The sequence below is a fragment of the Hibiscus syriacus genome, unplaced genomic scaffold, assembly GCF_006381635.1.
Source record: "Hibiscus syriacus cultivar Baekdansim isolate YM2019G1 unplaced genomic scaffold, ASM638163v2 tig00110691_pilon, whole genome shotgun sequence".
In the NCBI taxonomy this organism is placed as follows: Eukaryota; Viridiplantae; Streptophyta; class Magnoliopsida; order Malvales; family Malvaceae; genus Hibiscus; species Hibiscus syriacus.
The window spans coordinates 580,433-595,836 of NW_024062826.1; the positions used below are offsets into that span (position 1 = coordinate 580,433).

General features: G+C 34.1%; 1 pseudogene; it reads left to right on the plus strand.

Annotated features, from left to right (window-relative positions):
- Positions 1–12,516: 12,516 nt before the first annotated feature.
- Positions 12,517–14,375, plus strand: LOC120138426 (annotated as a pseudogene).
- The last annotated feature ends 1,029 nt before the right edge of the window (positions 14,376–15,404 follow it).

Consider the following 15,404-nt stretch of genomic DNA (forward strand, 5'->3'; position numbering starts at 1 on the left):
CCATAAAGTTAATGCCCCACACGTCAAAGAGCTCAATCTCTAGAATATTTTGCAATTGCATTTCATATCGCCTGGAAATGTCCCCAGTGCGCTAACATCTATCACACGCTTTGCAAAACTCATGAGCATCCTTGAACAGTGAAGGCCAATAAAATCCTGATTGGAGGACCTTAGCAGTAATCCTCGCACCTCCAAAATGTCCTCCACAGGGAGCTGTGTGGCAATGGTGTAGAATGCCTCTTTGCTCATCTTCAGGGACACATCATCGAATTATTTGATCGACACATTGTTTGAATAAGTATGGCTCATCCTAGAAGTAGAACTTGGCATTATGCTTGAACTTCTTTCTGCCCTGGTTGTTCAATTAATAAGGCAAAATACCATTAACAATAAAATTGACTATGTCAGCATACAATGGAATTGTTGTGGCATTTAAAATTTTCTAATAAGGGAATTCTTTTTGAATATCTAAAATATCATGGCTTTCAGAATTATTCTCTAGCCTAGATAAATGATCTACAACCTGGTTTTCAGTACAATTTCTATCTATCACCTCTAAGTCAAATTCTTGCAATAGTAATATCCACCTAATAAGTTTAGGCTTGGCATCTTTCTCGTTCACTAAGTATTTTATATCTGAGTGATCAGTATGAACAATAACTTTGGTGCCTATCAAGTATGACCTAAACTTGTCAAATACAAATATCGTGACAGGTAATTCCTTCTTACTGGCAGTATAATTCAGTTGTGCTTCATTCAAGGTACAACTAGCATAATATATAACATGGAAAATTTTTACCTCTACGTTGTCCAAACACAACTTCCCACGGTAAAATCGCTCACATTACACTCGAATGGTGACATCCAATCGGGGGAACCATAATAGTTGTAGAGATAAGTCTCTAATTCAGCTCGGTGAATGCACCATGAAATTTTTTATTGAACACGAAGGGTTGATGTTGTTAAAGCAGGGTGTATAAGGGCTTAGATATCGTAGAGAAATCCTTGATAAATCTTCTATAAAACCCAGCATGTCCAAGGAAACTCCTAATTCCCTTGACAGATGTTGGTGGGGGTAGATTCTTGATCACCTCGATTTTTGCTTTATCCACTTCAATGCCCTTATGAGAGATCTTATGGCCTAGCACAATGCCTTCGGTCACCATGACACTTTTCCCATTTTAGCACGAGATCAACCTCCTCATATCGCTTGAGTACCTTTTCCAGATTGCTGAGGCATTTCTCAAAGTCATCTCCAGAAACGGAGAAGTCATCCATAAAGATTTCTAGAAAGTCCTCAACCATGTCAGAAAATATAGCTTGCATACAAACGTTAAAAGGTTGTCGGAGCATTACAGCCTCTGGAAAGTATAAGTGTCATAGGGACACATGAACATAGTCTTCTCCTGGTCCTTTAGTGCGATGGCAATTTGATTATACCCTGAGTATCCGTCCAAGAAGCAGTAAAATACCTTGCCAACCAGTCGATCTAGCATTTGATTGATGAAGGGAAAAGGGAAATGGTTCTTCCTTATGGCCTTGTTTAGTTTATGGTAGTCCATGCATATCCTCCATCCGGTGATAGTGCGTGTGTTAGCAACAACTCATTGTCCTCTCTAGTCACTATGGTTGTGCATCCCTTCTTTAACACACATTGGACTGGACTCACCCAAGAACTATTAGAGATGGGGTAAATCACTCCAGCATCAAGCCATTTGAGGATTTCTTTCATCACGAATTTCTTCATGATTTGGTTTAATCTTCTTTGTGGCTCTATGGATTCGCCATGGCATTTTTCCAGCATGATTTTGTGCATGCAAACATTGGGACTTATCCCCTTCAGATCCTCCATAGTCCATCCTAACGTTTTTTTGTGCTATGACAAAAAACTTATCAAACTACATTCTTGGTTAGGAGTAAGGGTGGAGGAAATAATAACAGGTAAAGTTTCATTACTACCCAGATAAGCATATTTAAAATATTGTGGCAAATTCTTTAACTCTAGTGTAGGTGCATGCTGTAATGAGGGCTTAATAGGAACAAACTCATCTAAATCAAAAGGTTCAAAACGTATACCTGGGCTAGCTATGAGGTAGCTAGCCTGCTACACCTCCAAAGAAAAGTCTTTGAGCTCCTCGACACTTTCTTCTTCAATAAGCCTCTCATAATTTTCCAGTTGAATGAAGTTGTCATGGTAAAATTGATCAGCTTCTCCTGCTATCACTGAATCTGCTTCAAAAATGCTCTAGCATTCTTCTGAGTTCCTTTAATGAAGGGATATGAACAACATTTACCGTGGCATTTTCGTTTTCTCCCTCAGTTGCTTTACTAGATAAACCCTCATCCTTATAATCTTCTACTTGTGTTTCTTCTAGCATTTCACGCTCATCTTGTACAATTATAGGGGGTAAATCATTCTTCGATCTTCCCTCAAACTTGTCTTGAACATTGATTTGGGTGCCACTCCGTAGAGTGAGTACATTGCATTGCTCTTTGATATGAGGTTTAGTGATTTCTGTGTCACTTGGCAGACGACCTGGTTGATGTTCTTGTAATGTCGCAATAATTTGACTAACCTGACCCTTCAACGCCTTTAGAGACGAGCTGTGGCTTTGAAACAAAGCTCCTTGGTTTTTTATGGAGGTCGCATGGTCTTGTAGCATGGTCTTTATGGATGTTATATGAATCTTGCATTGTGGCCTCCAAAGAACTTTTGTTGGATGAAGATGGAACTTCCTTGCTAGAATTATGCCAGGGAATATTTGTTTGAAAACCTTGGGAGTCAATGAAATTCTGCTGCCGAACGAGCTGACTAGCATTTCTGGTTACTTGATTTCCTCATGAGAAGTTTGAATGTTGACGCCATCCAGTATTATATATGTTAGAATAGGGGTTGTAGTTATCTCAATTGTAGTTTCCTACATAGTTGATGGATTCCTGATTGGTCGAGAAATCGCTCTCACGGTGATTGTTATGACATAATAAACATGCTGAATTGGCTGCCTTCACTTCTTTCACCTCACTTGATCTTTGTAAATATTTCAACATATTGGTGATAGCAGCAAGTTGGGTGGACACAGAATCCTTAGTATCTAACTCGAATGCCCCCATGTGATTTTCGCCCAATTTCAAGCCTTGTAGATGAGAATTGATAATCATTGTTGGCAATCATGTCTAGAATGTCGAATGCCTCTGCAGGTGATTTATCGAGCAATTTCCCATTTACCAAGGCATCTAGTACTATCCTCGTGGGCACATTTACTCCATTATAGAACATTACCACTTGGTCCAATCTTGAAAACCATGATTTGAGCATTTACGATTCAATCCTTTATATCGATCCCAACATTTATATATTGATTCATCATCATCTTAATGAAATGAAGCAATGTTGTTCCTCAGTTGGGAGTTTATGTTCGGTGGATTATACCGTAGTAAAAAACTTTTGCATAGATCAGTCCAAGACTTCATCGAACCTGCTGGAACACTACTCAACCAAGTCCTTGGTCATACAGAAAATATGGAAATAGCTTTAACTTTAATACATCTTCGTGCACTCATTGTTGTCGGAAAGAATCACACACTTCCAAGAAGTTACGAATATGTTGTCTGGCATCTTCATTTAGCATGCCTCTAAATTGCCCTATAGAATTTAACATATTGAACATGATAGGTTTGAGCTCAAAATGGGTTGCCTGAATCTTGGGTGACACAATTCCTATATTTAAGTCGTCCAAGAAAGTATTTAAGTGATCACGAATAACACGAGGTCTGGTTGTATTCCCAGTATTTGGGATTGCCTCGACATTCTGATCTTCCTAATGACCAATACTTTGATTTCCAATTTGATACATGTTTGCACGTTGAGCACGTCTTCTTTGCCTAAAAAACCTCTGAATCTCAGGTTCAATTGGTTCTAATGGCTCAGCAGAGTGTCTTCTGTTCATACACCAAGAAAAACCTGAAAAAGATAAGGAAAAAGATAAGGAAAATAATAAGTAAAACTATATATAAAAAATGAAAAAGTAAAATAATAATGCTATGACAAAACTAATTAACTTCCAATTACCAATCATCGGCAATAGCGCTAAAAACGTTTTTCGCAAATTGTGACTACTAAATATGGTTGCGAAAATATGTGCAAGTATACACAATCGAACAAGTAATACAGTGATGAGTGAGTAATGTCTCCACTGGGATTGGAGGAAATTTATAAGTTCAATCAAAGCAATTAACTATTTCACCTAAGTATAGTTAGTAATAGTATATACAAATGAGAATGTTGTGGAAAAACGAAATGGATATTGGTGGGAATGGAATAATGGTGTAATGTAATATGGTAGCAAATAGAGATGTCTTGGCAAAGTGGATGGAAATGTCTTGGCAAAACTAAATTGAGTGTAGTAGAATCAATTGAAAATGTAAAGGAAAAATGAAATGTAAACACTGGATTTGATTAAAATGGCTGTAGACTTCTCACATAACAAGCTATTAAGGGAATGAATGATAGGAGTCACTTAGAAAACTTAAGTCTAATTTCTCAGGATTGTCTTACTTCTATGCCTTACTTGCTTGACAGAGTTTACTAAAGGTGCCCTATGTTATCTCTAGTCCTATGATATCTCTAGTCAATGGACTCGACAGGTTGAAGATGTTTTGGCAATACCTCTTGGCTTTAGCAGGTGCAGGGATCCTATTGGTTCAGATAACAGAATATGTCAGGCAATACTAATCAACATCAGCACTAGCATCTAACCTCTCGACCGAGCACTACTCCTTTTAGTCGATTGAAATCCTAACCTTATTCTAAGGTTGGATTAGGTCTAGTTACTATCTAGAACCCCTTGCTTACGTGGATCCTCCTTAGTTTCTCTCGAACACTGAGGATATGCTACTTAGTCATTCTCTCGAACATTAAGTATTCTCCTAAGGAATGGCTACTCTCATAGTCCTATAACCTTAAGGCATTAAACATCATAAGCAAAAAAAAATAACAGCACAAACAAAATAAATATCCATTAAAATAAAACTTAAGTATCCATTAGGAACTCCTACAAATAAGACAAGTTCATGGTGGGGTTAGAATATTCCAAGCAACAAGGCATGAAATTAATCTGTTCCATACAACCAAAATAAGATAAATGAAATCAAACAGCAAAGGGAATGAGGAAAAGCCTTCGACGTGCACTGCTCAAAATAGCAAAGGAATGCCACGGAAAAAATGATTGACGAAAAAATGAGAGACCTTTTTTTCTCTGAAATTAAGCTCAAAACTGCGTGTAAAGTGTCCTTTCTTATGGTGGCTTCATCTCCTATTTATATGGGAATAAACCTAGGAATTTGTGTTAAAATTCTTAGGATACCCCGAAGAGGTTTCTTTTACATGAAGGAGTGAGCAGATGTGGCAATGGTCCACTCTTGGACAGCTAGGTGTGGTCCCCTACTGGGTGGCATATAGTTGGATGTGGTCCCGACATGATTAGTCGACCTAGATGGTAGATGTTCCCTCCTAGTTGACTAACGGTTGAGGGCACGTGAAGACAAGGACAACTGGCTCTTGAAAATATAATTATATTTCATCTTTTCCGCTTCTAAAATTCCATCTGATTTGGCATTTGCATTCTACTCAGCAGTCACGTCAATTCGCTTTGCTTATACGTGCTCCCAAATCCTACACATCATCAAACAAAACACCTTCCCCATAACGCAACACTGTTTACAAAATAAAATACCACGACAAAATATATTTCCACCACATGCAACTATATGCTCTTAAATACATCTATATAATCATATATGAGTTCTTAGACCGTCAATAACTTAAGTGAAAAGCCCTAAATATGGCTTTTTTATAGAGTTATCAGTAGTACTGATATTGTTCTCACAGTATCAATACTGCATGAACAATATCGATATTGTTCACATGGTACCAATACCAAAGGTAAAAGAAGTATCTATACTCTCTAGATAGTATTGATACTACCAGTTGTTTTCTAAATTACTCAAATTCCAGAATACAAAATAGGTACCGATTCCAAGGGGGTATCGATACTACTTTACACAGTAGTATTGATACCATGATCATAATATCGATATTGTCAAGCCCAACGGTCTTTAATGGCTAGTTTGTTTAAATATTACAAAGGTAGTATTGATGCTCATTAAAGGAGTACCAATACTCCCTATCCTGGGTAGTTTTATTTTGTATAAAAATTATCCCCAACGGCTCCAAATCATCTCCAACAGCTAGAAACGGTCACAAACTCATTCCAACTTATAAAAATAAGTTGCGGACACTTGAAGAATGGTTAGAAAACCTATCCAAGCAATCAAACATAATAAAAGAGTTTTTCATTCTTATTTTCCTTTCTCTTGTAAATATTAGTGTGTTTGAGCTTATTGCAAATCTTTTTTTGTGAACTTAGTTTTGTAAACATCTACCTTGTGAGGTTTTCTTGTTTACATTTTTAAACCTTTTGTAAAAGGGGATTGGTTCTAGCTTAGCCTGTGAAAAGCTAGGGAGTGTAAAGGTTATATCTTGATCCTGTAAAATGAAAGAACAAATTAGTTAATTTGTTAGAAAATCCTTAGTGAGGAGCTAAGGTAGTGGATGTAGACTTGGTTGAGAAGTCGAACCACTATAAATCCTCGTGCAAAATTCTTATATCTTTTTACTCCTTACTCCCTATACTCAAAAAGTCAATTCATCGCCTCTTGGTAACATTCAGTTGTTCAATTGAGCTTCATTCGAATCCCAACATGATAGAAATTAAAATTCAAGCTACAGTTGATGGTTTAAAGTACATGTTTATGGTATGTCCAAATCCAATTAGATATGTTACAGTACCAGTTGAAGAAGAAGATGATATTGGAACCATGATTGGATTACATAAGTCAACAAATATTGTAGATATTGAGTTATTTGTTGATGTGCGTAAGATATCTGATGTTCTGGGTCATCAAGAAATATGGCTAGAAATTAATCTCAAATGGCTTTTGGAATTGAGTTTGAGAATCCGACATACATATCTATAAACAATTTTATAGCGCTATTGGAAAGTGGAAATGAAGTCGGTTGAACGTCTGTAGCAGTAGAATATGAGGAGAGTAACATATATCATTCGGAATTTATTGTTGATGTTAAAAATTGATGGGGAGAAATCCATGATGATTCCAGCAAATATGAAGAAAATGAGGAACCCGTTTTGGCCGACGATGATAATTTTTACTGTGGTGGTGCACCTAACCTAGCCACTGATAAAGTTATGACACCATATCAACCAACCCCTCACATGTATGAGATAAATTATAATGCAATGAGGGCACCAGAATTCCCAGACATACCACATATACCTTCATACCACATAGTTGAATCATTTAAAAATTCTGGTGAATTTTTCGGTTGGGATGCAATTTAGAGGAAAAAAAGAAGCTACGTTGGCGATTAAAGTATTGCATCAAGGGCCATGCTAATATCCATGTTGCAAAGTCCAAACCAAAAACCGTATATGCAAAGTGTGTTAAATATGGGCCAGAGTGCAAGTGGAAGATCAGAGTGTCCAAAATTCATAGGCACGATGCTTGGGTCATAACAAGGTATAATGGTCATCACACATGTTTGTTAAACTCAATCGAACAAGACCATCGACTATTGGAATGCAATGTAATATGTGAATACGTGAAGGTGTTGGTTGAAAAGAATCTAAGGATCCCTTGTTCAGTGTTAATTGCATCTATTCAAAGCCAACTTGGATACCAAGAAAAATACGACAAGGTTTGGAATGCAAAAATGAAGGCAATGAAGCTGACATATGGAGATTGGGATACATCGTACAATGATCTACCAAATTTGTTACAAGCAATAAAGTGATTCATCCCAGGAAGCATAGTGAATTCTCAAACCATGCCTTCATATGACGAAGAAGATCAACTTGTTACAGGGAAGAAAATATTTTATACTTTTTTGGGCATTCAAGTCATACATAGAAGGATTTACATTTTACAAACGTATGGTCCAAGTAGATGGTACATGGTTGTATGGTCAATATAAGCATGTATTGTTGATGGCAGTTGCATATGATGGTGAAGGAAATATCTTCTTAATTGCATTCGCCATTGTTAAAAGAGAGACAACATAGTCTTGGGATTTTTTTGACCAATCTACATCAATATATCGATCGAGAAGATGGACTTTGCTTGATATCCGATCGAGGAACAAGCATTTTGGCAGAAATTAAACAAAATGGAAGTCGTTGTATACCTCCGCATGCATATCCCACATTTTGTATCCGCAATATTGGTAAGAATAGTATCGATTAGTTTCATAACGCCGCATTCGTAGCGAGATAGTAAATATAGGTAAATTTTAGTTTCAACATGTGTCTATTGCTTTATGTGGTTTTTTTAATTGAGGTTTAATACAATATATATATATATATTATAAAACATGATACGAACTATGCTGACTAAATTTTGATAAGAGGTTGAAGAATTTGAAGGTATTTTATGATGATCGGCGTGTTTGGAAGTAGGCTTCAAAAATACAGTGAGAAAAATGGTCGCAAGCATACGATGAGGGTCAGCAATACAGACACATGACATCAAACCTTGCTGAGGCCATTAATTCAGTACTAAAGGTACACGTCATCTCCGAATAGCAAGTGTGGTGAAAGAGACATACTTTAGGTTGGCTAAGGTTTGGTCCGATAAAGGCAAGGAGATTGAGTGTTTCATAAATAGAGGTCAAACTTGAGCTCCTACAGTGGTGGAAGCAATGGAAGAAAACGAGTGATTAGCAACATCAATGCTTGTTCATAATTTCGACCTAGTTGGTCATATTATTGTTGTGTCATGCATATGCCTTAACGAATGAGGAGAAAGCTAAACATTTACAGTTGATTTACGATATAAATAGTGTCATTGTGGTCGCTTTCAAGCATGGAGATATCCATGTGCTCATGCAGTTGTTGCATGTATGTATGCAGGTGTAAGTGTATACAGTTATGTTGATGAATGCTTTCACCTACATAAGATATTAAATGTCTACAGCTATGCGTTCAAACAGATCCCAAATAAATCATATTGGCTGAAAAAGGATCACGACGAATGGATGCCAAATCCAATGCTTCGTATAAGTCCAAAGGGTCGACCTGAGTCCAGTCATATTCATACCAGTATAGATTTTCATGCTCAAGAGAAAGGTCAACCAAAGAGATGCGGATTATGTAGGGGAGAAGATCATTCAAAAAAGATATGTCCAAATCTACCAAGATATAGGCCTCACCAGTAATCATATATGTATTTGTATGTATAAATTTGAATTTTTTATAATAATTAACTTTATTTTATAATAATTTATGTATTTTAAGTTTAAAAATAATTTTATTTTTATCTTAACTTATTAAATATGTTTTATTATAAAATTAAATTAAAAATATATTTTATTGTTATTTATTAAAAATATAATTTTTTATTCTTATCTAACATAAAAATATATATTTTTTCTCATCTTAACTTTTAAAATTTAATAAAATTGATATTATTACACATTTTTTCATTTATACTCTATCAATTTAGTTGAAATTTTAAAAACTAAAATTAATTATATATTTTATCTCATCTTAACTTTTAAAATTTAATAAAATTTGTATAATTACACATTTGGTCACTTTTACTTATATATTCTATCAATTTAGTCCTAATTTTAATAATTAAAATTACTTTATATTTTTATCTCATATTAATTTTAAAATTTAATAAAATTGATATAATTACACGTTTGGTCAATTATACTATTATATTCTATCAATTTAGTCATAAATTTAAAAATTAGAATTAATTTATATACTTTTAATATAATAATTTATGTATTTTAACTTTAAAAATATATTATTTTTATCTTAACTTATTAAATATATTTTATTATCGAATTAAATTTAAATATATATTTTATTGTTAATTATTAAAAATATAATTTTTTATTATTATCCAACTTAAAAATATATATTTTATATCATCTTAGATTTTAAAATTATTCAAATTGATATAATTACACATTTGGTCAGTTTGACTTATATATTCTATCAATTTAGTCATAATTTTAATAAATTAAAATTACTTTATGTTTTTTACCTCACCCCGTATTAACTTTTAAAATTTAATAAAATTGATATAATTACACATTTTGTCACTTATGCTTTTATATTCTATCAATTTAGTCGTAATTTTAAAAAAAAATAGAATTAATTTATATATTTTATATCATCTTAACTTTTAAAATTTAATAAAATTGATATAATTACACATTTGGTCACTTTTACTTATAGATTCTATCAATTTAGTTCTAATTTTAATAACTTAAAACTAATTTAATCTTTGAATTAGATAATGTCGTGCGTTAGTAGTGTCAAATATCATGACATGTGTCGTCACCCAATTGAAGGTTTTAATTTTATTTAATTTAATATATTTAGCTGTTTCCAGCAACCATTGGGACAAGGGTACTTACTTGCCTTGAAAAATATATTTTTATATTAATTTTAAAATATAATAAGAATAAAATTTAAATATTTAATTTAAGGTAAAAAAATTCTAAAAAACATATTTACTTATGTTTAGAAAATACTAATATAATTTAAATATTTAATTTTAAGATATAATAACATTTTATTTACTGTTAATTTTTATACAAATAACAATTGACATTATAATTCTTGTCGATGTTGGGGTGTTGTGGAATGATAATGTCGAGGCGGACGTCTGATGCGTTGTGGCTGTTGCGGTTGCTTAGGAGTATGGTACTCATCCTCCTCATTCATTGGGGGAGTATCAGCTGGTGTTGTAAATATATTCCCACCACTATGCTTTACCATTCCACCACTTTGCTCTTATATCCTTCCTAGAAACGTAGACTGACAAATAGTCATATTTAAGATCATATATGTCATTTGATCAAAGTCATACGTCAATTCAAACATGGGAGAGTAGATGGTGCTTGAGGATGCATAAACTCGGGTATGTATGCTAGAACAGAAGAATAATCAAACAGTTGTGATGTTTTCCCTTCATGTTGTTGAGATGAGCTCTCACTTCCACTCGGTATAAATTTATCGGTTGTACCAATTTTTTTCTTATATTTTTTAAAATTACTGCCTTTCTCCCAACATCGTCAGGTACCACTTTCCATGATCCCAATAATACTGAAGGTAAGCCAAAGTCTCAAAATTAAAATCATCATCTTGAATTGAATCAAGAGGTGGCAAGTATGAAACTTTGTTGTTCCAAGCATTAACGTAGTTTGCGTGCTTTGCAACCCAATTCACGTTGTGCTTACCCCGTCTATCTAATATGTGCAAGGGGTAATAATCCCTGTATCTAAAAACTACCTCAACACTCGATCCAAAAACTGTATCTCAACAAAAGCAAAATGAATCAATAGTGTAACAACACCCTGTCTGCGATTTGTGATTACTAAATATGCTCGCAGAATATATGCAAGTATACACAATCAAACAAGTAATACAACGATGAGTGAGTATCATGTCCATAGGGATTGGAGGAAATTTATAAGTTTAATCACAACAAGGAACTACTTCACCTAACTATAGTTAGTGATGGTATGTACAAATGAGAATGCTGAGGTAAAATGAAAAGGATGTTGGTGGGAATGAAATGATAGTGTGATGTGAGAGCAAATATGGATGTCGTGGCAAAATGGATGGAAATGTCTTGGCAAAAATAAATTAAGTGTAGTTTAATCAATTGAAAATATAAAGGCAAAATGAAATGTAAACACTGGATTTGAATAAAATGACTTTAGAATCCTCACACAATAAGCTATTGTGGGAATAAAAGATAGGAGTCACTTAGGAAACTTAAGCCTATTTTCTCAGGATGGTATTACTTCTATGCCTTGCTTGCCCGACAGAGTTTACCAATGGTGCCCTAGTTATCCCTAGTCAAGGTACTTGACAGGTTGAGGATGTCATGGCAATACCTCTCGGCTTTAGTAGGTGCAGGGATCCTATTGATTCAGATCAACATAATATGTCATGGTAATACCACTCAGCGTCAACACTAGCATCTAACCTCTCAACCGAGCATTATAGTCTTATATCTAAGCACTACAATAAAATATACCTTTAATGACACACGAACAATGACACACGCTAATTTATGACTTGCAAAAAATGTGTGTCATAAAAAATGTCATGTTTCTTAAAATCTGAACGATTTATGACTTACAATAATTTGTGTCATATTTAATAGTCATAATCCAAAAAAATTAGCAAACACACAGAGTACACTTTTCATTGTGTGTCATCTCTAAAAGTAGTCTTTTAATTTCCCTCATAATTTTCATCATGTACGCATGCTTTCCCGCTGTAAAATTTCAAAGCCTACCTTTCCTCTGTTTTCACACACAACAAATCTATCTTTGTCCATACAATCCCCTCACCATGCCATTGTTATATCCCCCTCCCCAAATCTTTTGTTTTTCTTGGAGAGTTAATAATAATGGCGATTTGTCGAGAAGTAGCAATATAACTCCATGGTGTGAGGGACAAGAACGTGATGCTATTAAAGAAGCTCAACACTACTATCTTCCCCATTCGTTTCAACGAAAAGTACTACGTCGATGCTCTGGCTTCCGGTAAATTCACAAAGCTTGGTTTGCCTCCTTTCCTCCCCCCAATCTTTTCTGGGTTTTCGTTATTTTCTTTATAAAGCTGTTATTCTCCCGTTGTTGTGTTTGATTCTTGTTTGGGGTTTTCTCTTCGTAATTGTTTCTTTTTGAATCTTGGGGTTTTCTTTGTCGTTCTTCTGTATATTTCATCTAAGGAAAATTTATCGAAGTTCTTTAGTAAATTAAGGAATTTAAGCTGTTGGTCTTGATTTATGCATTCATTTCTCTTTTTTTGTTCTTTGTATTGGTTAATTGTTGGTCTTTTTTGGTTTGATTTACGTTGAGTTTTGATGATATGTGGCCTTTAATACAAATAAGGTATTGTAAGTTGTCAGTTCAGTGTGCTCCCATTTGATTATTGACAAAAGTAATTTATTTGTTGGATTAAATAGTTCCACTTTAGATTACATTGTTCTATTGATTGTGTTCGGAGGCATTTAATAACTATCACATTTAATTATTTTTCAATTGTCAATTTTTTGGGGGTTTATTGAAACAAAGGAATGACTAGATATTGTTCAGTTTATGCCTCAAAAACACTCTTCAATTCTGTTGTTGTGCTTGTGCTACCTTGCACTCATATGCTACTGATTGTATTTGGTGCATTTATTGATTCTTCCATGATCTTCTACATATTATTAAACGTTAAGTGATCCATCCTTATCCTATATTTCTTTTGAACTTTTAAGCTATAGGTAGTAGCTATAAGTAATTTTTTTTCTGGAGAATTTTCAATTCATAAAATCCCTAGCTAAAGATTTCCCAATTCTGAAATTTGCTACCCTGCATTGGAGGGCACTTATTGAGCTTTGATGGTCTATAACACTGAAACTATAGAAATTTCAAAACCTGTTAGATTTTGGAGAGTATTTATTCTATAACTTTCTTCTACCTTGGTAATTGCATATTTGTTTTTTCTCCTTAATCCTTAGGTCATGCTCAAAGAAATAGACTCGATTGAAGTTTTGAGTGACTAGCCTCATCTAATTCTACGATCTTAGCAATGTGCAGAGCATGTTTGAGATGTCTTTTTTCACAATGCCTTCAACATTTAACATCAATTACTAGTATGGTGCATTTATAGTTAGAAATAATAAATGTTATTATTTTCAATTTGATTGTTTGAAACAAATTGTGGATGGCTACACATGCACACACTCATATATCATATTACACGAGTTGGGGCCTGATGAGAGATTAAGTTGGAAAATGACATGTATAATTTAAAAGTTAGCATGTTATTCTAACAATCACACACATTTGCTTGCTAACTCAGCATATTACAGTGACATCTGTGTTGGATCAATTGCTTAGAGGAAGGTGGGGCCATCTGTGTGTACATCATGACATTAGGTGTTTTAGCACCATATCGTGGGCTAGGAATTGGTGAGTTCATACATATGGACCTTTAAATTGTTCTAAGCATCTGAGCATTCTTGTTGCTACTCAGGATGCTTAAGTATCATGAAATCATAATCAATTTGATGCTTAGCTAATTGCCTCAGACATGCTTTTGCTGAAATTACGTTGTCATTGATTCTTAGTAAGAGTCATAGTTTGTTAAAAACAATGTATCATTGGTTTTTCCGTTTTTCTGAAATTTTTGCTTAAATCTTGAATTTATGCAGGTATTAAGCTATTGAACCATGTTCTTGAGCTTTATTTGAAGCAACACATACCGGAGATCTAAATGCCAGCCTATATAATCTCGGGTTTGTTTTTTCATTTGATTATCAATATATTTTAGTCGCTTTCTTTCAGTTGGAATAAAATTACTACCTTGTTATTGGATAAATGTACAGAACTAGGAATCACTTCATATTTTGTGGTATTGGTCTTCTGTAGTGTATTTAGGAGTGGTTGTAAACCTTTCTTGTTCATTTAGTCCTGGCAACCAGTGTCTAGGATCTTTGTAGACATATTTGTTAACTTATATTAAAAAAAGAAAGAAATAAGATGTGTATACCTTTTCTTTCCAAGGGAAAGATACTCCATTGAATATGACTTTTGGCTAAAATTTCTTTTGTTTTATGAATTATTTTATTTTTGATGCATTCTCATGTGTGTTCTCTCAAATTGACTGAAGCATGTACTCTGTCATATTGTTCCATCCTTAGTGAAGTTGCAGAAGGAGGGATTCGATGGTCACGAGAATATTAAGAGTTATATATGTGTCTATTTTTTCCTCTCAAGGAGTAAGATGAGTCCTTGCCACATGTATAATTCTTGAAAATGTTACTTGGACGTTTACAAAGCATGTTATTATTCTTTAATTGCAGATGGTGGATTTCACTTGGCTTTGCAATACTAGAAGCTATTATAGTTGCTTGCTATTCTCTTCCTTATTCAATTTATGCAGCCAGTTACTTGTACTTTAGCAATATAAACATGAAAGCAACAATTTATGATGCTTTTGTTTCTCACAAGAAATTGGAAGGATATGACGCATATTCAGCCTTTTTCCTGGAATAAAACTTAAACATAATTTTCACATGTTCTCTATTCATTTTTTCCATATATGCCTTATGTTTAAGCTTTTATTTGTAAACTAAATTCTTATGGATTTTGCAGGGTTAAGCATGTGATGGTGACTGCTTTACTTTTGGTTTGTGGTGCAATGACTATGACATAGATCTGTGATATGATATCAGAATCCGGATTTGGTATCAATCTTATTACATTTATTCCTTATTTATTTCAATTGTTACAACAAGTGTTT